Source organism: Pteropus medius, unplaced genomic scaffold (assembly GCF_902729225.1).
Source record: "Pteropus medius unplaced genomic scaffold, Ma_sr-lr_union100, whole genome shotgun sequence".
Lineage (NCBI taxonomy): Eukaryota > Metazoa > Chordata > Mammalia > Chiroptera > Pteropodidae > Pteropus > Pteropus medius.
The window spans coordinates 11,354,721-11,378,775 of NW_024350325.1; the positions used below are offsets into that span (position 1 = coordinate 11,354,721).

The following is a 24,055-nucleotide window of genomic DNA, read 5'->3' on the forward strand; positions in this document are numbered from 1 at the left end:
CGGCCAGTTGCAAGCCCTGTCAGCTCTTTCTTTTCAGGCAAAGCCTAGATCCAAAACTATTTTAAATCACTGATTTCAACTAAGGAAAATAAAAAAATAATAAAATAGTTTGATCATCCAGATACATTGCAGGATTCCATATATCTGGTGGCTTTTGAGAGATTAGCAAGTACTTGTTATGGACATCATAAACACTTATACCTGAGGCCATCTTGGGTAAACTGTACAAGTAAGGCCACAAAGCCCTGGCAGAAATGAAGAAGAAAGAGGTTTGGCTGATGAGCAGAAGAAGGGATAGGAGAAGAAAAAAGAAGGCTGGGGTGCGGGGAAGGAACTCCAGGTGGCTTTGTTGAGGGCTTAGAGTTGGAGTATAACAATTTCTAATCTTTTTAGGTAGGCAGCTTTTTGATTGCTGTGGTGGGCTAAGGAGTTGTTTCTGGAAGTAGTTTAAGGTGGAAAAAAAATGTCAGTGAATTATCGAACCTCCTGGAAAGAAAAGTGTGGTGCCTCTTTCATAGGGCCCTAAGTTCTCCTGAGGTGGAATAATGATTAGTTAAGATACTCTGGGCTCTAAGAGAAAACCTTATGCAAACGATCAGGAGGTGTAACATCTCTTACAGCAAGTAGGTAGAACACACTTCAGGATTGCTTGATTTGATGACTCTTTGTTAACAGGATCCAGTTATTAGTGTTTTTCTGACCTATGTCCTTGGCATTGGTTTCCTTCTTATTTTTTTCAAGGTCGTTCGATGACTACCAGTAAAAATTAGGGCTTCATGCTTCCCTGGGGTTGGGGAAAGGAGAAGCTCTCTCTTCATTCATAGACGAAAACTCCTTCATTTCAGTATGATAGGGCCAGTTTAGGTCTTGTCCTGCCTTGGCACCAGTAACTATTACCAGGGGAATGTCTTGTGCTGCTACTAAAGCTTGAGATCCAGAACCAATCCCTGGCAAGAGATGTAGGGCTACCTGTCTTATGCTAGACTGATTAGTGTCTGCTCTTGGGGCTGGTGATGGCGTCAGCTTTTTGTGAGACACGTGGGCTTTGTGGAAAAAGGGTAGAGTCTGCAGAAATTAAAAGGAAAGTACATAGAGTAAGAGTACTCACTATGCTAATCTATAAAATAGTGTTGCTGGTCTATGGCCAGCTACCTTGAACAAGCCCGATCCCATCTGATCTTGGAAGCTAAGCAGAGTTGGGCCTGGTTAGTACTTGGATGGGAGACCACCTAGGAAGACCAGGTGCTGTAGGTGTAAAAAATAAAAAAAATAAGGGATTGTAAGCTGACAAGGTCCTTGCAATCTATGAGGTCAACCAAGGGTTGCTTCACCTAAAAACAAAAAACAAAAAACAAAACAACAAAAAAATGTTCCTAATACTACCACAAAGAAGGCAAGGATAGTAACTAAAGCCTACTGATATCAGAGGTAGATCAAGACTAGATCACCCTCCCTCAACTATCTGAGACCAGATAATTTTGCTTAGATGTTTACGAGCCTTAAAAAAAAAAAATAGAAAAAAATAGAAATGAAACCAGAAAACAGAAAGTAGCACCCAAAACTCTGCTATTAAAAGGAATGGGCATGTGTGTGGGAGGTTCTGTTTGCTGGGCGTGTCGGGTTTTGCCCTCCACAATATCCCATAAGCATTTAAAAGGATGAAGACTTGACTGGAGCCTGCCCTGTACATCCCTGGACTCCATGACCTTCAGTATCCAACCAGAAGAAAGAGTGAATGGGTCCCAGATCTTCATGGTTCATATAAAGCACCCTCTTGTTTGGTAAAATTGGTAAAATCAACTCTCTAGCAGTCATAGACTCCTTTGTGCATTTGTTAATTTTTAAGCACATTATTTCAAGTGTACTTTTATTCCTCTTGACTATGAAGAAATGTTTCATCATTGTCCTGTTTATGTATTCTTCAGTTTACTCTTTGGGAATAATAGACGGTGTCATTGTTTTAAGCTAAAGTTTAAATATGCATGAGAAAAGACCCACCTCTTCTCACATTATTCAATATTTATATTAACAGTGTAAAATTTTAAGTAGTCGTGAAGTTAATCGCAGATGTCCTAAGAAGGGCTGGATGTCAATAGAATCTTTTGGTATGTTCAAGTGGGATGAGCTTGAATAAGCCCATGTTTAGGGAGAGATACAAGGACTCTATGAGAACAGAACCTGGAAGTTTGGGATCAGAGAAAGATTGTGATAGGGAGGAGAGAGCCATCAATGCAAGAAGTAAGAAAGAGCTCAGTTTCTGGTGCTAGTTATGCAGATGGCTGAACAGTTAGTTACCCAGAGGATAAGGCTGGGGGCTCAGACTCCTCAGAACAGCTAAGAGAGAGAAAAGACAGAAAGAATTAGGACTATACTGGAGCTTATGGCTGGAATCTTTGTGCATTTTCTTTTCTCTAAAATGGCAGCCTCATTGATAACGCTGGTACAAATCTGCTTTTGTGGCTCTCCCTGTACCTGCCACACTGTTCTAGTCATGAGGTAAACACCCACTACCCTATGGCCAGCAGGAAACCAACAGCCAGGTTATTCCAGAAAGGCCTGAAACTCTCGATTGGGATAAAGGGATAAGGGTGTTTGAGAACCCCCGTGAAGGGAAATGGAAGACAGTGAGGAGGGTGGATGATACTGCTTTATGGTAAAGGCTACTGAGGTAAATGCCATAGGAACTTTAATTCAGAGCAGGATTTCTCAGCTTTAGAATGATGAAAATTTGGGATTGGATTGTTCTTTGTTGTGGGGGCTGTCTTGTGCATTGTAGGATGTTTAGCAGTATCTCTGGTCTTTACCTCCTAGGTCACGTGGTAGCTCATAAAACTTACGTGTTTAGGTGCAAAAGGCAGCTGCTATTTCCTATTGATGGCTCTGATACCCTCATTTCCTGGGAGCCAAGAGTCATGAAGCCTCCTGAGCTCTTTCAAGTCTAAGTTGGGATAAGGCTGGGTCACAGAAGCCAGCCAGCTGCAGTGTAAAGGAATGGTCTGTTGGTGAGGCAGTGGGTGGGGTGAAGTGGGGGACACTAGGAAGGGATCTTGAGACCAGAGATGAAGATTCTCTAGAGCAGCTCCTAAACTTTAATGTGCAAAAATGTCACCTACTATTCTTATTAAAATACAGATTCTGACTCAGAAACGGGTGGGGCCTGGAATTCTGCATTTCTAACAAGTCCTAAATGATGCTGACACTGCTGGCCTAGATACCCCTTTGAGTAGAGAGGGCCTCTCAGCATCAGTGAAGGAAACCATATACTCCTGAATGTTTCTTTGTAAAGCAAGTCAGTAAAGAAAGGATCTGGCCATAAATAAGCTACAGAACACACGAGAGTCAAAGAAATAGTGCTAAGATGATGAGTGGGGAGGGAGGGAGAAAAGGACAAATAATATCTTCCCTACCTGATAAACAGATTATCAGAGAAAGAGGCACAGAGTGGAATGAAGTTTTAAAGAACAAGAGTTTCCAAGAAGTTTGTATAATTACAGCTGCATACAGCAGGTAGTAAATTTATGGAACCTGTTATCCCTAAGCTTTAGTAAAGATTAAAAACACAGTTACAAAGATGCTATAAATAAAATAGTAAATTACATACTTGCAGTAGGTCATGGAGGGAAGGAAGGATGTTTTGGAACACCTCCCTAACTTTTGAGGTTAACATACATACAAGCTTTTTGCTCATAGTTTCTAAACCAAAAATAGAGATTTATGATTCATAAGGATTCCTTTCCTCCCTCCCCCTGGTCTCTCGGTGTAAGAGATACTGGAAGATGTAGTATAGTTGCTAGAAAATTAGCATTTCCAGTACTTTTTGATAGCTTCTGAGAACAAAGTGCTAAACATTTGAAGTGAGTACTATACTAGGGAATCCAAGGTCTTTGGCCTTCCCTTCAGATACTACATTGGGCCAACTACCCCAGTCATTATGGTGGTAGCAAGAGGTGTGGGACAAAGTCTGGGTATGTTGTTCTGTACATTGGGGCTAGATGATCTGGAGCTCAACTCTCATATGCCTAGTGTGCTTATTTCCTTGCATTAGCTCCTCTTTGCTGATTTCCTAAGGTGGCTTGTAGGATGTGTCTAGATATTCCAGTCATTGTATCTCCTGAATTCACTTATTTATTCTATACTTACTTATAAATTACTACATGCCCAACGTTGAGTAAATAAGAAGAAACAAAACACTAGCTCTCTCTTCTCATGACACAATCAAATGGGGAAAAAGTGGGCCAAAAAGTTTGTAAATTTTTAATTTATCTTTTCAATAACTTATTAAAGTGCTGTTAGGACAGTTCACAGTTATATACACCCAGACACATACTCAGATGGGATGGTTTCTTGGGAAGCCTCTTTAAGGAAATAACTTTCAAGTTGAAACCCTGAGGATGAGTAAGAGGTAGCTTGAGAAAGAGTGAGGAGAAGAACATTCCAGGAGTATGTAAAAATGCTAAAGCAGGGAAAAGCTCAAAGTCTAGTGTCTGCGGATGTCTTGATTGTGTTAAGAGTGCTGTCTGATGACACTGGAGAGACCATTCAAAGAGGGCCTTCTAGGATGCAGTAAGCTCAGTTTTCTTTCTGCAAACACTGGAAATCCATCAAAAGGTCCTGAGCAGGGGATTGCCCTCACTTGCTCTAAGGCTCAGGATATTTCTACCCTCACTCCTCGAGATGCAGACTTGATACTGAGGCTCAAGTTGGGATCTGGCAAGCTCAGCTGCTCTGTGGGCACGGAATGATGGACAGGGCCTGCTTCAGTCACCTACCCAGATGGACACTGAGAATTCTGTGTCACTGTCCAACCTGTAAGGCACAAGGTGACTTTGCGTCAGAGAATAGGGGTAACATAAAAGAGTAAAACACATGAAAGAAAAGAGCTACACCATTTGTTTTTCAGTGTGGAGTAGGAATGAGTCCTACACAGAGTACTCAGGCATTTGTCATAAATTATGTTTTGTGTTTACAAAGTCCTCCAAGACTAACAAGCAGAGTGCTGTAAAGACCTCAAAAACTATTTTATATTCCATATTCTATTATCTGCATGTAGTATTCCTCAAGTTTAGAGGATACTTTAGAGTATTATTATCTGCTAAAAGAATCAGCCCCTTAGAGGTAGTTGGTAAATGAAGCTGTGCCTCTTTTTACAAAAATCATCTTATGGTGAATTTAGTTTGAAGAAAATTAATTCACATAGCCTCATTTGCCTTAGTCTACCTGATCTCATTTACTAATAATCTCTTAGACTATAGGTATGGGGCTGACTTTAAGCTCATTATGCTGCCTTAAAAATCAGGGACCACTAAAGAAGCAAGATAATTGAGTCTCAAACCAGGAAAAGGAATTTTGTTTTGTTTTGTTTTAGCTTGAAGACTCAGAGATAAATGTTCTGGTGATCAACTTTCCATCTGGGAAACAGGGGCAAAGATGGGGCTTGGAAGTTTGCAGTATAGTTTTGAGCCAAATAGTTCACTTTTTTGGTGTCAATTTTATCATAAAAAACTTTCAAAATTAAATTCTTATACTATCATGATATCCCCACCACTTATCCACCTGCAGAAAAGATGTCTCTAAGTTGGAAACCAGCAAAGAAAAGTTGAAATTTAGTATTTGCTTTCTTTCACAGGAGAGCACATATCAGATTAGAGAGATTCAGTTGCCTAAGACTATAAAGTCATTATAACTGAGGACTTTGTTTTAATTCTACCCAAGAGTTATCCGTAGCTTGTTTCCTGGGTATCTCAAAGCAAGCTGAAAGGAAGTTGGGGATGATCTCATTCTACCCATTTTGATGTGACTTTTCCCCGTGAAGGAGCTTCTCTAGATACTGTCTGAACTTAGAGATGAAGGAGAAAATAAATACTTAGAAGATTTGTAAGTAAAATGCTTAGGAAATCAAAGTTCTAAGCCCTAACTTCTAAGGTCTCAATTTCCCTGTCAGCTCAAGAATGAAAACATAAATAAATAGACACTTAGGAGCTCAAAAGAGGAGTGTCTGTGATACACAGAAACAATGTCAGAAAATAATCTTCTGCTTCATTTTCAGCTATAACAATAATTAAAGGGTTTTGGAACCTCAGTGGCCACCACTACACTGTTTAATAGTAATTATTGGGTAATTACATATTATTATATGAGATATGTATAATTACATAATTGTTATTATTAAGTATGATGTTGACCATTGTGGTTCTAACCCCTTCTTCGTTTGTTGGGCCTATTTTGGGATGGTAATTGAGATAAGGGATAAAGTAGAAAAGAAGGAAAATAATTGGGTGAGGGCATATTTGCTTGGCTCAGCTGGAACAAAGTGGGGAGGGGGGAGACAGAACCTTAGGAATCAGCGACATCTGTCCTGGAGCGGTTTGTTTGGCATTTCTGACTGACCTGTGAGATAATTACTCTCAAAGAATTTCTGGCACAGAGTGTTCTGGCTTTATTTTTCTCCACCGCCTTTGCCAAGTATCTAACTGTGGCACCACTGAGAGTACAGAACAAGTCTGTGTGACGTCCTGCCTTCGTTAGACTAAGAGACTCTGGCAATCATTGTTGTCTCTTGCCTTGTGGAAGCGGCCTTTGGGCAGTTCCGAGGCATATATGATTGAGTCTGAACTGTCAGTGCTATTCTCTCAGTGCAGCAAAAGGCAAGCCCAGGCTTGTTTGCCTCTGTCTCAGTGTAGCCCAGGTCATAGGGAGGGAGCTGCCAAGCAGTAAGTGAGTAGCTTTCCAAAGGCAGTTAGATTAGTGAGAGAATAGGGTGAGCTTTGCGAAAAGTAAAGCTAGATGGACCTTGGCTGAACACTTCTCACCCTAGGAGTTCCCTCTCTAGAGGAGGAGGTGATTGCTAAGGGAAAGAGTTACAGTGGAGATAATGCTTCAAATTATTCCATAAATAATGCCTTCTTCATAGGCACATTTTCAAATGCTTGGCAGAAAAGCGACCCATATATGCAGACATTCCATTAGGAGCAGGACGAGGCCCATCTCTGTGGTTCGTTTAATAACATTCTTCCTGGAGAGAGGTGTACAGAAAGCCATTCAAGATGAGACTGAACACAGAAAAATAAAGGACAGCTGGGCTTATAAAATCAAGTCTTTTAAACTATTGAATTTCTCTGGTTCTTTCTCTCCTGAGAAGGAAGGAGAGTTCTGTATTTAATTATTTCTTTCTCCCTTAATAGGAGAAAAAAAGTAGAAGGTAGTACAAGTCTAAGTGTGGGCAAGTTACATCTTCAAATAAGAATTTCTAATTTTTAAAAAATTTTTAAATTGTAGTTGACATTCAATATTATATTAGTTTCAGGTGTTCGGTATAGTAGCTGGACATTTATATAACTTACAAAGTGATTCCCCCTATAAGTATAGTACCCACATGGCACACACATAGTTATTATAATAATATTGACTATATTCCTTAAGCTATACTTTATATCCCTGTAATTATTATGTGACTGCCAGTTTGTACTTCTTTATCCCTTCACCTTTTTCATCCCGGCCTCTAAACCCCCTCCTGTTTGGCAACCATCAGTTTGTTGTTCTCTGTATCTATGAGTTTGTTTCAGTTTTGATTTTTCATTTATTTTATTTATTTATTTTTCTTAGATTCTACATATAAACAAAATCATATGGTTTGTCTTTCTCTGTCTGGCTTATTTTACTTAGCATAATACCCTCAAGTCTAGGTCCACCCATGTTGTTGTAAATGATAAGATTTCATTCTTTTTTGTGGCCGAGTAATATTCCAGTGTATGTATATATCACATCTTTTTTATCCAATCATCTATCAATGGACTCTTAGGTTACTTTCATATCTTGGCTATTGTATATGAAATGTCCTTCTTTACTTTTGTTACAGCCTTTTTAAAAAGTCTATTTTGTTTGATATAAATATTACTACTCCAGATTTTGTTTTGTTTGTTTTCATTTGCATGAGATATCTTTTTTCCATCTCTTTACTTCCAATCTGAAGTGAGTCCCTTGTACACAGTATATCTATATCTATATATATATCTTGTATTCTTTTCCATTCAGTCACCCTATGTCTTTTGATTGGAACATTTAACCCATTTACATTTAAAGTAATTATTGATGGGTGTGTAGTTATTGTCATTTTATTATTCATATTTTCTCTCTACATTTTTTCTTCTTAAAGAAGTCTCTCCAACATTTCTTGTAATTCTGGTTTGGTTGTGATGAACTCCTTTAGCTTTTTCTTGTTGGGGAAGCTCTTATCTCTCTTGATTCTAAATGATAGTTTTGCTGGGTAGTCTTGGTTGTGAGTCTTTTGCCTTCCATCACTTTGAATATTTCATGTCAATCCCTTCTGGCCTGCAAAATGTCTTGAGGAATCAGCTGACAGTCTTATGGGAGCTTCTTTGTAGGTAACTGACTGCTTTTCTCTTACTGCTTTTAAGATTCTCTGTTTGTCTTTAACCTTTGGCATTTTAATTATGATGTGTCTTGGTGTTGGCCTCTTTGGGTTCATCGTGTTTGGGACTCTTTGCACTTGTGTGTCTATTTCCTTTGCCAAGTTAGGGAAGTTTCTTGGTATTATTTCTTCAAGTAGGTTTTCAATTCCTTACTCTCTCTCTTTTCCTTCTGCTATTCCTATAATGTAAATGTTGTTACACTTGAAGTTGTCACAAATGTCCCTTAAACTATCCTCATTTTTTAAAATTATTTTTTCTATTTGCTGTTCTGAATTGGTGTTTTATGCTACCTCATCTTCCAGATTGCTAATTCAATTCTCTGCTTCATCTAATCTGTTGTTATTCCACCTAAAATATTCTTCATTTCAATTACTGTATTCTTTATTTCTGATTGGTTCTTTTTTATGGTTTCTATTTCTTTGTTAAAGTTCTCACCGATTTCATCTATTCTTCCTCTAAGTTCATTGAACATTCTTATAACCAGTGTTTTGAACTCTGTATCTAATAGATTGCTTGCCTCCATTTTGTTTATTCTTTTTCTGGAGTTTTGTTCTATTCTTTCATTTGGGACATGTTTTCTTGTTTCCTCATTTTGGCTGCCTCTGTATGTATGTTTCTATGTATTAGGTAGATTTTCTATATCTTTCAGTCTTGGTAGATTTTCTATATCTTTCAGTCTTGGCCGAGTCGCCTTACATTGTAGGTGTCCTGTGGGGCCCAATAGTGCAATCTCCCTGGTTACCTGAGCCAGGTGTTTCAACAGTATTCTATTGCATGGGTTGTATGTGCCCTCTTGTTGTAGTTGAGCCTTGATTGTTATTAGCATATCTGTGGATAGGATTGACTCTCAGGCTGACTGGATGTGAGGACTGGCCATGACTATAGTGGATGAGCTATAGTGGCAAGTCTACCCTACAGAGTGGGATTTGCTGTAGTGGGGCTCTGGTGCCTGCTGAGTCCATCCTTTGGACATGCCACTTTTGGAGCTAATTGGTGTGGTCTGAAGCCAGCCACTGGATGTGCTGATTCTGGGGCCTCTTGGGAAAGTCCCAGGACAGCTGCTGCCTGTGTGCGGCTTAAGGCCACTAGAAGGAGCTACAAAGTTGGTCACTGTCTGTGCTGTGCTTGTAGGTGCCAGGGAAAGGTTAAGCTGTGAACAAGGCCTACTGCCAGTAGTTCTAGGGGCTGCTTAGCAAGAGGTACAGGGCATGCCGAGGCCACCCTCTGCTTGTTTAGGGTTTGTGGACCTTTGAGAGATTTTAAGAAAGTCCTCAAGTGGGCTGAGTCCAGCAGCTTGTGAGGAACAGCCACTGAAAGAGGTTCAGGCTGGTCTGTGTGCAGGTTGGGTAGTGCAGGTTGGGTAGGGCAGGTTCTCAGGAAATCACCAGGGTGGGGCAAGTTTGATGGAGACTCAGATTTGGTGCCTGCCTCCACCTGCAGGCTTGGTGGAAAAGGGCCCAACAAGAGAACAATGGCACCAGCCAGCAGTTTAGTCCTAGAGAGATCTGCCTCTCCAGCCCTAGGCCTGAAGCCAGACAATTTAGTTTTTCCCCGTATGTTCCTGGAGCTTTTCAAGATACCGTTCCAGCACTGGAGCTCAGACCCAGTGAGTCTTCAGCTAATATGTCCATGTGTGGACCCTTTAAGAGGAACTCCTGGGACTTCAGCAGATGGAATCGCTGCTGATTTTCACAGCCAGATTTTTTGGAGACTCCTCTTCCTGGTACTGGTGGTCTGGACTGGGAAGCCCAGTGTGGGGCTGGGCTTGCTCCTCATGGGGAACTACTGTAGCCAAGATATCCCTACTGATTCTTAACTACCACACATGAGGTGTGGGACCAACCTGTTTTGTGTCTCCGTCCCTCTTACTAGTCTTATCAGGGCTTCTTCTTCAGATCTTTAGTTATAGGAATTTTGTTCAGTTAAATTTCAGGTGGTTCTCAAGAGTGGTTGTTCTATAATTTAGTTGTAATTTTGATGTGGTCATGGGAGGAAGCAAACATAGCTTTTACCTACTTCGCCATCTTGACCGGAAGTCCCCAAAATAAGGATCTTAAAATATGACTTTCATCTTTTCAAACTAGTGCTTCTATTCCTGGACTGTGTGTTTAACAAGAGTTTCCTCTTATGTCCGTGTCTAATATGTATACAATTTTTTACTCGCTTCAGAATTAGAACACCAATTTCTGATTTCCATATTTTACTGTAAGATAATATAAGGTTGGGGTGAACAGGAGGTAAATTTAGTACTAAAATGAATAATTGGCCTGGGATCAGAGGATTTGAAAGGTAGAGTATTTATTCTGGGTAGATCAGTGCTGGGTATTTTTAAGTAGTATTTGACATTTGGAACTTTGGGCCAGTCTAGGTGGCTTTGGTTATATTGGGTCAGCCACATTGAGTCAGGAGAAAGAGTGACCTTAGAAGCCACCTTCATCACTAGGAGGGGGTTTTTCTTCCTATGTGAGTTTCACTTGATTTGTCTATAATCCATGGGTGATCCAGAGAATGATGAGCTCTGATTTTTTGGCCGATTGCCTGATGTTTCAGTAACCATGTTAGAGATATGACTGTAGTAGCCTTGGAAAAGAGTTAGAAGATTGTTATATGTCAATTATATCTCAATAAAACTGGAAAAATAAAAACATATGGATAGGGAAGTATGTCTTCAGTATTATTAGCAATCTGAATCATTTTTTATAAATTAAATAAAAGGAGCTCGGGGACTTAGCATTTCTTAATAGTGCTAAACCTTGAACACAAGCTCTTAGAGTTCCAATTTTTGATTACAAGAAACTTCTTCATTATTATTTTTCTAACCATGTATACCTGTGAAGCCAATTCCATTACTGAATTTATCTTTTGGTGCAAGGAAGAGCGATGCCCACCCAATGGTAAAAGTTACGCAGCATCTCCAGTTTTTTCTCTTGCCCAGAGGAAAAGAAATTTTCTTACCAGTGTTTTGAGACTCTGCTAACCATGTTCACAAGAGTTAGCATCAGAAAGCTGAGGAATGACATCTAGTTTGAGGTTTTAGTGTGGTTTTTAAAATGTTTAGAAAACGACTAGACATGCAAGCTTGTCTGTCTCTGCTTATAACTATTTTGGTGGTCTCTAAGTGGCAATAATTGAAATATTATTGCTTTTGTGTCATATAACTTCCCTATAACACAAAGCCTAAATATATTCCCCTGAGCTCCATTGGAAGAATGTTGCCACAAGTGTGGGCTATGGTGATTTCTGTGTCTGTTACCACAAATAATGGGGGCAGGGGCGCTGGAGGCTCATTAAGTATCCATAGGCCCCAGAGCTGGATTAACACACTGTGGCATATGCTAACCTTGACTCAGAGATAGAAGCTGGGGATTTAAGGTCGAACTTTAAAAAATACATTATTAGGAAACTCATTATAATTATACAGTAGAAACATAGTGTGCTTGGAGCCAAAAGTTGATTAATGTTAATTTTAGGGTAAACAGAGGTAGAGAAAGACAGGAAAAGCCAGTGGACTCCAAAGCTAAAAATATCCTTGAGTTGAGACTCAGAATCTGTGAGTGTACAACCTGATAATTATTTCTGAATAGTGATTACTGATATAATTAACCTCCAGGCTCATCTGGAATGCTAGAGCTTCTCTCCTGGAATATACCAGTCATTGAGATTCACAGACCACTTAACTAAATCCAGAGATGCCCCCACACTAAGTAACTCCAAGCTGCTCATTTGGAACAAGTGTCTTCTCTTTCTAGAATATAGGAGGGATATTGTTCATCAGAAACTATATCTGTTGGGAAGATAACAACAGTGGTTGTGTTGTAGATATTTGTCTTGTCGAGGGTGATGTGTTTTGGAAAGGAGACATGGGGAAATTTGCAGCTTAGTTTAATTAAGGCCTCTTGAAGAGCCTCCTCATCTTAGGGTTTTTCTCTGTTTCACTTGGTAAAGCCCAGAAAAGAAAACATTAAGTAGCCCTTTAGCATTTGTCACTGATTAGTACAAGCTGTATCCAAAATATAGAGAAAGTGAAAGAGAGACCCAGGGAGGCAGAAAAAGGCTCTTTAGTCTGTGAATATAAAATGAAATGGAATACTCTAAGCTAGGATTGGGTTGAAATTAAATGCAAGTGGGGGTAGAGAGGAGGATTAAATATTGGGCTTGCTTTTCTTTTAGAGATCCTCTCAGACTTGTAGAGAGTGGAATCAATCATAGCCAATTGACTAATTAGTTTTCTATGGCAGACATTGTTGGTTGTTTACCAACAGCTATTTTCCCTTTCATTCTTATTAACAGAACCCTGGTTTTATTTGGATAATTTGAACCCCCTCTCATAGCCTTGTTTTCAGTAAGACAATCATGGTCATCTCATCTCCCTTCTAGGCATTGGTTTAGGCAAGAGCACGTGGTGTATTTTTGCCCGGTAAGATGTGAAGAAATGTTTGCTGGCAAACATATAATTTTGGTTATAAAATAAGACTACCAGGAAGAGGCAGACACTTTTAGCTTCTTCTGCTGGAGGTAGGTGTTTGCATGAGGTACCATCTTGCTTTTCTGAAATGAGCCAGCTTGAATGAGCCAACCTGTTAATAGTAGAGCTGAAAGACAGGAGGAACTTTGCTCACAGATGATGTCAAGGAGCCATGAGTTAACTAACCTTGGAGCTGCCCTATCTTCAAACTTCCTACTATGTGAATAATAGTCTGGTTATTTATGGCAGTTGAATCAGTGTTCTATTACTAGCAGTGGAAAACATCCTAACCAATAAAGTTTAGATGTTTTATGAGAGTTATATATCTCGTATAACAAATCCATTTCTTTGCTCATGCAAGGAGCCTCAGATTCCTAGGAGTGGTTTTCTGAACCCCACACTGGACAGTGCTTAAGATTAGTATAACAACTATAATAATAACTTGCACTTGTTTAGACTATATATTTTCTGAAGTACTTTTACATTGATCCTTACCAGTGAGGCAGGTAAGATAAATATTATTATCCTTATTTAAAATGATAGTGAGAAAGCCCATATCAACAGGATATTTCAAGAAATTAATGATTGAAAAGGGATTTGAAGATGAGAAAATGAATATAAGGAGGTGCAATGATTTACCTGATGTAATTAGGATAAAAAAAAAAAAGGCTGAGCAAAGAGAAATGTTTTGACACTGAGAAAATGTAAACGTAGGAAAAGATTTAAAAGGAGGAACTTTTGAAAATTGCCAGAATAGGGTAGAAATTCTCACTCTACTTTTTGTTAATAATGTGGCCTTAGATAAGAAACTTAAATCTCTCTGAATTTTAGCTTCTTCATCTCTAAAATGATAGTGATAAAGCCCATATCAACAGGATATTTCAAGAAATTAATGACAATATGTAGTTAAAGGATTGAATCCAGTGCCTGGTGCATTACAGACTTCCCTCTCCTAAACTGTTCGCCTCTTACTGAAAGAAACTGAGATCATTTTATTCTTGTAGCTTTTTAAAGATAAACTGGGCAACCATGAGTCCTAGCTTATGGCAAAGGACTAGAAAGAACTAATTATTTCTAAAAATCCTTCAAAATGCAAATAGTCTATGGCAAGAAAGAAAAAAAATAAAACAAGGAATTAAAATAAAAAGTGTTTCTGGCCAGTTAGTAAAAGCAAATGATATAAAAACAGGATGCAGAATAATGGAGATAGGGCTGGGAAATTAACATGGGAATGAAAATAAGACCATCAAAACAGGCCAAGAAGTTTCTGGCAATGTACAAACTGGAATAAAGAAAAACTTGCCCTTAGTAGTATGCAAGCTAAATATTAAGTTGGTTGTTTTACTAAGGAAAAGGCAATCTTGTAGCCTTGGAATTCATAAACAAGCACCCAGCATGAGGAAACTTGGAGCTGACTCTCCCACACTGACCAGCCTCTGTCAGGCCTCTCCTAGAATTTCACATTCTTTCTGGCCTCACCTCTTAAATGAGAAGAAATGATTGAAAAGGGATTTGAAGAAAATCCAGAGAAGGAAAATGAACACGATTAAATGACTGGAAGGAAGGGCTGAAGGAGCAGCAGTGATTTCTCTGCAGAAATGAGGACATTAGTGCCTGACAGAATATTGTACGGAGGACAGGATCTTGACCCTCCCACTCTTCTGTATCTTCTGCACCTGGACAGGTGTCTGTGTAATTCAGATGATCAGGTAACTGTTTGCTAATGATATTGAAGATGTAAGTTTTAAAAGCCTTCTGGAAATTTAGTTGAATATTATGAAGAACTTTGTGACACAAATTATTAGAGAACCTGAAATATAAATGATGAAATTTTGTTTTAGGAACATTTTAGAGAACACTGTAGAAAAAAACTGTAAAGTTTATTTTATTTCTGTTATGTAAGCCCTCAAAGAAATTAGGCCAAATAAAAGGAAATTAACATTAGAAATTATGAAGTTAGGTAATTGAACTCTGGGTTTATGTCCCTGCTTTGCCACTTACTAGCTCTGCAATTTTGGGCAAGTTCATTAGCCTCTCTGAGCCTCAGTTTCCTTATCTGTAAATTGGGGTTAATAATAGTACTCACCTCATAGAGTGTGGGTGTTAAATGCAGAAATGCCTATTAGTACTTACACAGTGCTTAGAACATGGGAAAAGATTAAAAACCATGGACATTCGTGTTTAGGAATGTCAATAAATATTAGTTTTTATTATTGAGTGGGCTGAAAGCACCAATTCATTCATTTTAGGAGGTGTCTCATAACTTCCTTAGTTTTGGGCACTATTGGTAGTTCACTTAAATTCCCTCCATTATTGGCTCTAATGGCAGTATTAGTCTACTGCCCTGCTGCCCAGCCCAAACTCCCCTTCCAGGTTATTTTCCACTCCCTTCCACCTGCAGCCCCATCTGAAGAGGGAGACAGCATGGTTGCTTTTGTATTTTTTGCCCTAACTGTGCTCTAATCACAGAGTGCAAGAGTGTACCCCTGACCCATGAAATGATCAATTGCTTTTCGTCCTCTCCCCTTATTCTTTCTTTGAAGAATTTCAACTAAGAGACACAGGACACCAGGGACTCACTTAGCACTGGTCTCCAAAGTTGGGAGGTCATCTAGATTTGGTGATGGAGGCCTCCACTTCAGGACTGGCCAAATTAGTCATGGTGAGTGGTCAGTGAGCATGGAAGCTAGTCTGCAGAGAAGGGGAAATTAGTAAGAATTGAGAAATGATGTGGCCTCAAAGAAGCAGCGAGTTCACTGCCTGACAGCCTCCCAGTTCACCTGAGGCCTGGCTGTACTTGTAAATTTTCTACAATAAACTCCCTTGTGATTTGAGCTGTTTAGTTCCTTGAAACCAAACGTGGACATGGTCCACAGTATCCTCTGTCAGGCATGAGGAGACACTCAGTAAATATCGACGACAAGGACGATGATCATGACAAGGAGGGTGGGGCGGGGGTGTGTGTGGTATGTGAACAATCTGTTTTAACTTCTTTCTTCTGAGAATCTGCTCTGCACTCTGAATTTTGTATTACTGCCCTGTTCTAGCACTTGGCCAAGACAAATCGCACATTGTAAACTCCTTGGTTTTTTTTTTTTTTTTTTTGAATAGCTAATATAATTTCAGCTCCAGTGTCTACTGATGCCCTACTTCAGGCCACCACTTACTCTTCTTTTTCTTCTGTTTAATGTCTGCAACTCAGACCCTTGGGTACCTGACATCCATTATTCAGCTGAACCCTGGGTCCTTCAGTTTAATGTTTTCTGAGTTAACAGTTCTACTAATTAGCATACTTAAACTACCTTTTATATTTAAAATTTGGAATAGCATCTTTTTTTTTGGAGATAAGCCTCTAAAGTCAGTATGCGAGGCAAAGATTGAGTACACTCAAAATTACTATGGAAAGCCACTTATTCTAGAGCAGATGGCAATATATGTGGTTTGCATCCATAAACCTGTAGAGTAATACTCATGTATAAACTTTTACTAATGCATACAATAATGTAGAGTGTACAGTAATGGGCTTTATACAAAGTACATTTCCTGCTCCCTGCTTCCCTGCCTCTGTCTCTCTTTTTGCTGAGCACAGTTTAATGAACCTAAGTTAGATGCATGTGTGAGGCACGTCCTGTACTGAGCTGCACTGCATTTCCTGACCTCAAGGGTTTCCAGACACTTGTCATCTCTAAGCTGTATAGGCTGTACAGACAAGTCCCCCTCAAGCCCTTCCTTCTTCCCACACTTGCCTTTGCAGACACTTCTGTAGCCCCACAGGCAAATATAGTTGCCTGAGACATAATCAGAAAACTAACAGGAAAAATGAGGAACTAAGAAAGATGCTAAAATCGTCAATTATCCACTTGAGACATCTACTGTTGACTTCTCTGACAAAGATAGACTGTGAGAAGGAGGGGAGAAAAAATGGAAAGGCAATTTGGGGCTCTCAACCCCAGATCATCTTACCTGCAGCCTTGAGCTCTGAAGGTCAGAATGTTACACTGAGGTTGCTGTTGCCTCTGGTTTCCACCATGCTTGGTTGAGTTTTGTATTGGTAACTGGCAATCCCTCTGGAAACTTCAGATCGTTCTTCCAATATCAGTAATGACATCCCAGGAATGAGAATGCTCTTGTTCCCACGGAGAGCAGCTGTCTGACTGTCGGCATGTGCCTTTAAGTTATGCATTCGGCATGACTGACTTTAAATAAAAATCACCTAGCATGGTTTACCATATGTCTTATGGAATACTGTAAAAATGAAAAGCAGATCTTTGCCATTCACTCTTGAGCAAATACGTATACTGTCACATCTCAGAGTAATTTATTTTTCTTTATTTTAAGTATGCCCAGTGCCACCCATCCAGACACACATCAAATGCACAAGTAAAAATTGAAAATAACCTCAATTATTCGAACATTTAATTTGTAACATAAAACGGGTAAAATATTTTGAATAATAAGATAGTAAAAAATAATAAAGAGGTTGATAAAATTACAAATAATAAAATAAAATAATACAATAAAAAATTCAGAAGAAAATGGACCATATATGTATCTCCTAGGAGGTGAAACCATGATTCAAGGGTTTGGAGATGCCATCTGAGCTTAACTCAAGCTCTGTTGTGCCATGTGTCATTGACTAAACCACAATACTATTTGATGACTCATTTTTCTGACCATCCATAGAGAAGAATTATTCTTCCTAGGTCACACTACCTGATGCAAGGATGACTCCTCCTTCCTGGCAGAAGAATGATTAGAGGAGTGAGAGAGATAAATGCTTAATAGCTAATGAGAGTTCAGAAAGATGGTCTTATACGTATATAATTTCATGCATCTTTTGAAACCTGGCAACTGTCTTGTTAGTTACTTTTAAGAGAATTGCATAAAAATTATTCTGAAGCTAATGGCCCTATTACTCTTAGCCAGGGTGGAGGCAGATTGGAGGGAAGCCAGGGAGTGCTTTGTTGTTGGGGTGGAGGAAAAGCCTCTTCTACCTTGTGGAAGTGGGTGTAGCAGAAGGATGGGATCATGTAACTTTGCCACCCCCTCAAGAGGTGTCTGGAACTGGTCTCTGTGCTGTAGTGTGGATGGCTGCAGTTAGCTACTGGCTGCCCTTGTCTCCTAGCAGCTTCTTAATATTCTGGCTTCCTGTGTGGCCTGGCAGTGTCCCTGGAGAGGCCAGACTCTCAACGTCCCCCGAGGCCATGCAGCTCTCTGTAACAAAGAAGAGGTCACTCCAATCTGCCAATGCCACACAATTAGCCGAGAGGCTGGCCTTGGTGCCACTCTGACTTGTCAAGCAACCTCCTCCATGGAGGAATATAAGCTGATTCATACCATATGCCCAGCCTGGCTCTGGTTCTCCAGTTCATTGGTTCTTATGCAACACATGTCAGGTTCTCCACAGAAATTATGGAGCATTCAAACCATTCAGCTGCCTTTGTCAATAGATCCATTCAGCTCACTCTCTCAACCAGCATTCCCCTTTAATTTAAATAGGAATCCTAGTGTTTTAGATGAGGAAGAGACCTTAAAACTCAGCAGTTCTACACGTTGTCATTTCAGAGATAAGTCATTAGTCAGGCTAATGACCTGACAACAGGCAGTTTGTAAGCTTGCCTATTTCTTGCCTCTGTCCAGTGGGGATTTGGGGTGACAGAGGGTGGTGGTAATAACTTAAGATTCTTGAGTCCTGGCTTTGGGGACTTACTGTTATCCTCCCTTCACCCCCTACCAGCAGAATGGAAGCCTTTCAGGTTCCTTTCTGAAGGCCATGCCCAATTATTTCAGTTTAGTTGTGTCATTCTTTCACTAGGCCATCTCTGCCTCTGGGAACATGTGGGCTTGTGCATTAATTTGCTGGGGCTGCCATAACAAAGTACCACAGAATGGGTGGCTTAAACAACAGAATTTTATTTTATCATAATGCTGGAGGCTAGAAGTTGAAGATCAAGGTGCTGGTAGGTTTAGTTTCTTTTGTGGCTCCTCCCCCTTGGCTTATAGATGGACCTCTTCTCCCTGTGTCTTTATACAGTCTTTCCTGTGTGTGGGCAAGTCTGGCCTGTGTTCTCATCGCTTCTTCTTATAAGGTCACCATTCATATTGGATTAGGGCCACCCTAATGGCTTCATTTTAACTTAATCACCACTTTAAACATCCTACCTCTAAATATAATCACATTCTGAGGTACTGGGGGTTAGGCCTTCACAATATGAATTTCGGGGGCACACAATTCAGCCCAGAACAGTCTGCTTCCACTTAAGTCATCTGAAACCTGCTCCCACCTTCTCCAAAGGTGCTGGGCTTCCAAATACTCAGGAAATTGTTGATCATACTGGGAGCATGGAGAAGGAGCCCTGCCCTCTGCCTGCCTCTATGGTGGGCATGAATAGCATCTCCCTTAAGCCAGGTCTCCTGCCTAAGCTTCCTTTCTCTTTGCTCCTCATGAAGGAGCTTCAGTCAGAAAGGGAGCTCATCTCACTGGTCTTCAGGTATACAAACTAAATGCCCTTATTCCCCACAGCTGCTCCCCTTCTTTTGTGGTGAAACCCATGTATGTGAATGTTAAATATCAGTGAATTCTAATTCTTTTCAATTTGGCATCTCCCAGCTGCTAGCACAGCAGCTCTTTGCAGTAGCTTCCGTCAGCAGCCCTCAGGCAACTGCTCCCATCCCCTAATAGTAGCAGTTGTTGCCATTTATTCAATGCCTAACATGTGCCAGATCTGCTCAGTGCTAAGAACTTAATATGAATATTTAATAGAGTGCCATAGTAATCGGTGAGGTCACTATTTTTACTCTCATGTTGTAGGTGGGAAAGTAAAGATTCTAGAGGTGAAGGGAACATAGTTGGGAAGCAGAGGAATCTAAATTTGATCCCACATCTATGTGACTTTAAGACTTTACTTCTAAGGTCTTGATATTATACTGTCTCTGTAGCTAACCTGATCAGCTACTTTCTTAAAATCCTGTGTATTTCTATGGAACTGTCACCTTCTGGAATAGTTCTCAGGTTCCAACCTCAGTATCACTCTTTCAGTATCATTTCTTAAAGACAGAGCTCAACGAAATGTAAAGAAAAAAAGGGTAGACTTTGAGGTCAGGACCAGGTTCAAATATTGGCCACACCATGTGACCCTGGATAAGTTACTTGAGTTTAATAAACTTCAGTTTCCTTATTTGTAAAGGAAGATAACCTCTATCTCATGGGGATGAAATTAGATAAGCTATGCCAACCACTTTCACATTGTCTAGCGTGCACTAGGCACTCTGAAAAGGTAGTTCTGGATTATAGGAGACTTGAAAAACATGATAATTAAATGCTTTTAGGACTTTTGATTGGATCACGGATTAAAATTTTAAAAACAATCATATTAATATTATATGTTAATAATAATGCGTATATATACATAAAGTCTACATTTGAGTACCTTCAGTTGTCCTAATAATGTATACATATGTATATAATCACAAAAACATATGTGTAAATAGGTATGTATATATATTTGTATATGTATGGCATATATTGGGACAATTGCATATGTACATTAGTGGGACAATTGGAGGAATTTCAATGTGGACTTTACATTAGCTGTGAATGAAATAGGGCTCTGTAATAAATCTGACAAGTTTAAGTGAAAGAAAGTAGCCTCACAGGGTGATCTGATCATAATTTCCTGGGCAGGTCATGGTGGGTAGTCACACTCCAGACATATAACTTCTTTACTAAAAGGTTTATCTTTGCCTTAAGACAGCCCTGTCCATTCCTCTGTGCATCTACATTAACACGCTGAAGTAATTCTCTTTTCCAGACCCCTTGGAGGCTAACCACCCTCAAGGGAGCACATAATCTTGTTAACAGTCCTGTACCTTGTTTTTTCCCACCTTCATGTAATCTTCGTATGGCCCTCCCTTAATTTCAAACATATGTATAAAAGGAACTGCAAAATGTTATTCTCTGGAGCATTTGAGGTTTTTGCTTCCCGGCATGTCATCAGTTTGGTCCAAATAAAGTTATAAAAATTCTCTGCAGGTTTGAATGTTTCTTACATCCACGTAGCTAATAGTATGGTGTTAACGTCACATTTCCTGAGTGTGGTCATGGCATTGTGGCTGTAGAGAAGAATGTCCTTGTTCCTAGGAGACACATGTTGAAGTATTTAGGGATGAAGTGTTCCAACATTTGCCACAAACTCTCAAATGGTTCATCAAACAAATGAATACACATTTGTTTGTATTCAATGTGTGCTTATGTGCACACGTGTGCACACACATATCGAGAAAGAGAAAGCCAATGTGACAAAATGAATATTCATTGTACTATTACTGCAACTTTTCTGTAGATTTGAAATTTTTCAAAAAAAATAAATTATGAGATGAGAGGGCTTCATGTAAAGTGTGAGATGCCATCCTATGGGATAACACAGTGGGATATGAGAGTTTATTTTGATTTTTCTCTTGTGCTCTGTCATAGCCATAGGAAACTACCTCTTTTAGCATAGGAGTCAGCTCTCCTGTTTCCCCAGAGGGCTTGCATCACCTGGCTATCAATGCAGAGCCCACCTGCCCTCCCAGCTGTGTTCCCACACAGCATTTTAAAGATTTGCAGAAGCTCACATTTAGGGTTGCAGGTTTAGAAAACAAAACACAGAATGCCCAGTTAATTTAAACAAGGATAATTTGTGTGTGTGTGTGTGTGTGTGTGTGTGTGTGTGTGTGTGTGTGTGTGTAATATGTCTCAAACATTGCCCAGGTCATAACTTGTACTGAAAAATTATCTGTATTTAATCTGAAATTCAAATTTAACTGGACATCCTGTATTTTATCTAGCAGCCCTAACCACATCTGCACCCTGCATCACACCTTCACCCCTACAACCACAGGTTGTGGTCATCTAAGAACACAGAGTCTTAAGAACCTAATAGAAAAGGTTCTCGGTTCCCTGGCAAGATTTACAAATTGCCACAGTGACCCTGGCCCTCTGGCTCATAACTTATAAACAGGCACACAAAAGGGCAGCTGGTTGAATAGGAACAGAATTATGAGTTCCAGGGAGGGAGCAAACAGCCCCAGAAGTCCTCCCCATGACTCTCATCCAGTCATGCCGATGCAGGAGACCTTGCAGGCTGGGTCCCTCCCTCTTTGCCTCCCTTTCTTCTTTGCCCTGCTCCTCCCCAGCTCGGCCAACCAGTCTCACACATGGTCCAGTGGCTGCCAGCAGGGAATTTGGAGCTGGCTGGCTTGGGTTTGAAATTCGGCCTCACCATTTACTGGCTGGATGCATTTAGGCAGTGAATTATCTAATCTATCTTAGATTCCTTATCTGTAAGATCCAGATCATAATAGTGCCTCCCTTAGAGTCTGGTAATGAGGATTAACTGAGCAATAGTTGGAAAGCACTCAAGACACTGCTTGGCACACAGGCATGTAGGCATGCAGGCATGCAGGCATGCACACAATAAGCCCTGTAAAAGTGTTTGTTAAATAAATAATCCTCTTGCAGGGGAAGGCTAGGGTCACTGTGCAGTAAACCTACTGGTCTGAAGCCCCCAGGCCGTGCAGAGGCTGTGCCTTGGAATTTGATGACAGAGGCTATGAGCTCAATACTTGAGGATCATTTCTTGTTGGGTACTTGCTGGTATGAACTAAGGAAGGTGACATAGAGGCAGAAAGGCTCGAACCTGGAGGAGTGACAGTGCCTCCAACCCAGCTAATTACCACCTGGGGAGATTCGGGTGCTTGGAAAAAGTGGCTCAGCGTGGGCTGTGCTGGAAACAAACTTTATGCATATCCCATCACTGCGATATTTTACTCATAGTGTCTCTTTTGCTCTTTGATGTCTTTTTTTTTTTTTTACCCTGTCAGGTCCTCCCTCTCTCCTCTCTCTTTAGTTTTCAGTTCTGTTTCATGCTTCCTCTCCTCTGTTTAGACTTACATGCCTTCGCATTATTTTTTCAAAAGGAAAAAATAAACCATTCACATGGTATTCAGGGCTGTTGAGGGTTATGGCTGAAGCAGGTCAGCTAGACTCCCCAACCAGCCCCACAGGAAAGCATTTGATGGTGGCAAATTAACTTGGGGCCGGGGACTAGCCTTGTGTCCCCAAGTAGATGAGACTCTCAGGCCAGGCTAGCTCATGTTAACAATCATCTGGAGGGAATGATGCTTAAAAATAAAGAACAAATTTCAATTACAATGAGAAGTATAAGTGCCCTGTGGCTTGTAGGCCCTCTCCCTCCTCATGGGCAAGCTAACAGGAGAAGGAGCCACCAGGTAATTCTAGTTCCCACAGCTGACTCAGCTCAACCTTCAGGTCTTCCCAGCTGATGTCCCCTGCATACCAGAGCAGAGACAAGTTATCCAAATTCCTGACCCACAGAATCCATGAGCATGGTAAAATAGTTGTTGTTTTAAGCCATTAAGTTTTGGGTTTGTTTTTTATGCAGCAACAGTGACTAGAACAGACAGTTTGCCACTGGTGGGGCCCGTGCTTGCTTTTGTTGACCTCCTTTTTCTATGCTTCTCTTGCTGACCATGTCTTATTATAATTGGCATATTTGTAATGTTTTTTACCCTCTAAAATAACATTACTATAAAAATAGAAATTTAAGATATAATTTACTCATTATCTCGTCATCCAAACAAAAACTTTTCATTTGCCTGGACTTGTCTTTTAGATCCAGGAGTGCTTCTTACCTGCTTACTTTGTGATAGGATGTAAAGAACTAACGTTTCCTCTTTCAATGCTCTCTAACAAAGCTATTTTTCCCATGGAGACTGCTGCTAAAGAAAAATTATTCATTGACACTTGTTAAATATGATAAGAGAGACTTTATTTAAAAGGAGGCCATCACAATGCTGCAGGGACCACTGCCGCGGGGTCTTGCAGTGGGGAAGAGAGAGTAAAGTCAACTCCAAATACAGCTTGGGCAAGTGGGAATTTATAGACAATGAGCAGGTTAGGCGTTTGTGGATGGAACATTAGTAAGAGAAAACATCAGAGGTAAAAGAAGATTCTGCTAAACTTAATAAGATTCTCGCTCAAGGCAGGCCATGGTGATCAGACATCACCCGGGAGTTGGTGGAGAATGAAAAATCTAATCAGATATTGAGGAGGGGGAGTTCTGGTTAAAGTGATTCAATTGGCATCTTGCTAAAATTG

The 24,055-nt window shown here is 40.1% G+C and overlaps 1 pseudogene; it reads left to right on the plus strand.

The window, feature by feature from the left end:
* The first annotated feature begins 1,136 nt into the window (after positions 1–1,136).
* On the plus strand, positions 1,137–1,254 carry LOC120583948 (uncharacterized; annotated as a pseudogene).
* The last annotated feature ends 22,801 nt before the right edge of the window (positions 1,255–24,055 follow it).